Below are 2183 nucleotides of genomic sequence, written 5' to 3'. Positions count from 1 at the left end.
TCTTCTACCTGAGGGAGAGACAGATTTGTAGATCTGAATCACAGGACACGATTCTAACAAAATGGATTCAGGATCCAGGCAGGCCATGCTGGGATTGCTCCATGCATGTCCAAAACCACAGATATAAAGCCCACATCATTTTGATTTTACTCTTTCTATCCTCTCTCTTTCTCACTCTCCATTCACCAAAGAAAGCTTACTCACACTGCTAGGACCCGTCCAGCTGCCTCTGGAGTGGATATCCTCTTCTATTTCTCATTGCCTTAAATTCCTCCCAAGTTTCCAGTAGAGAAAGGAGATTTCACAACTGGCTCTATATGCTTCTTTGTCTTACTTAGGAACATACTTAATAAATATAGCTTATTCCACTGGCAATGTATAAGTAGTTAGTTATCTTTTGTTTCATGACCTTTGTTAGCCAAATCATACTCAACCATAGAAGTGTGATTATATCAGTGAGAATTTTTGCTTCTGTTTTAAAGATTCCAAATACCTACTGTTTAGGTGTTGGTTAACCCTTTTTATTTTTCACTTTTCTCATCTTTAAAATGGCGGTCATAATAAAATCTACTTCAAATGGTTTCAAGAAAGACTAAATGAGTTTACATATGTAAAGCACTTAGAAAAGTCTGGCACACAGTAACTTGTAGGTATTATTATTATTGTTGTTATTTTCTTATGCCAACTCTCCAAGTTATTCACAAACAAATGGAATTCTTGGCGGGTAGCCCAGATGTCTAACTAGAAGCAGCTAGTGTGTGCCTTCAGAGAGAAAAAAGAGTAGTAGGTAAATACTAACTCTTCAACTGGAACAACCAGATGAACACATTGCACTGGGATTCATCAAAAAACTGGGATTCATCAAAAAACCAACTCTATCCATGGAGAACAGAGAGGAGCAGTGAGACAGGACAACTGCCCTCCTGGGAGTAGCAGGAGACAGGGGAGACCCTGTCCCCCACTGTGGGTAAATGTAAGTGAGTGGTGGTCCCTGGGGACTCACACTTCTGCCATGGACTTTTGCAACCCCAGGCTCAGGAGATCCCCATGAGTTCCCTCACTGAGGCCTCCAGACCGACCTGGAAAGCTACATGAATCTGGGCAGAGCCACAGTCCAGGCACACATGGAGTCCCAGGAGCCTTGGATCCTTGGGCATCCTGACATTAGCAGCTGCAGCTCCGGCAATGGGGAAGGTCAGGCTTCCTCGTACACCCCCAGGAAGGGGGCCAAGTCCACAGGGCTGCTGCTCAGCAGACTGCAGGCCTCACCTCTACTGCACCTTGCAGGATAAGGCCCACTGCTCTGGGACCGTAGCGTGGTCACACCAGGCATGCCTGTGCTCTGGGGCAAGTAGCAGCTCTGCATTTTCCTGGGATGGTGGTCCCAGAGGGAGAGGCAGCCCCCATTTCTGCTGCCTCACAGCCCTCACTCCTGTTGCCCTCAGGCTCTAGATGGTGTGCCATGATTAGGGACTGGCGCGGATCCCCAGCACAGAGCAGCTGCCCCATGGAGAAGTGTCCAGATTGTTCTAACCCTGCTTCTCTTCACTGTGTTGGGCCTCCAGACTGGGGACTCCAGCATAACTATCCTGCTTCTGCCTGGACACTTCAGTGGGAGGTAGCTCTGGACTTCTCTGAGGAGGAAATCCCAGAGACACCCCATAGCCTCTCCACTACTGCAGCTGCGGTGGTACCGCCCTAATCACCCTTAGGTTGGGGAAGGAGCATAGGGTCTGTTTGCTACAGTAGCACCTCCAGCACACTGCAGCCACCAAATGGAGAGGAGCCCAGTCTCTCTTTACTGAGAACCTCCATTCCCCCACTCTTCACCAGGCAGGGCCCCCAGCTCAGGACCACAGAACAACCACCTTAACCGCAGCTATGTATAACCACTGGTAGTGGCTTTGTGTTTCCCTAGGGAGTGGCTCCTAAAGCTCCCCAGGGCTCCCTCTGGCACTGCCATGGCAGTGGTTCTGGTCCTGCTGACCTTGGTCCGTGGAAGAATCAAAGAGTCTGAGAGCTTTATTTGCTCTTCCAGCACAATACAGTCACCATACAGAGAGGAGCCCCGTCTCTTCTCCCTGGGAGCACTTGAGCCCCTGCTCTTCCCCAAGTAGAGGCTCTAGCTTAGGCCAGCTGTGCAGTCACTCTACCTCTGGCTGAGCATTCCCAGTGGCAATGGT

The sequence above is a fragment of the Macaca fascicularis genome, chromosome 1 (assembly GCF_037993035.2).
Source record: "Macaca fascicularis isolate 582-1 chromosome 1, T2T-MFA8v1.1".
NCBI lineage: Eukaryota > Metazoa > Chordata > Mammalia > Primates > Cercopithecidae > Macaca > Macaca fascicularis.
This window is presented reverse-complemented; position numbering follows the sequence as displayed.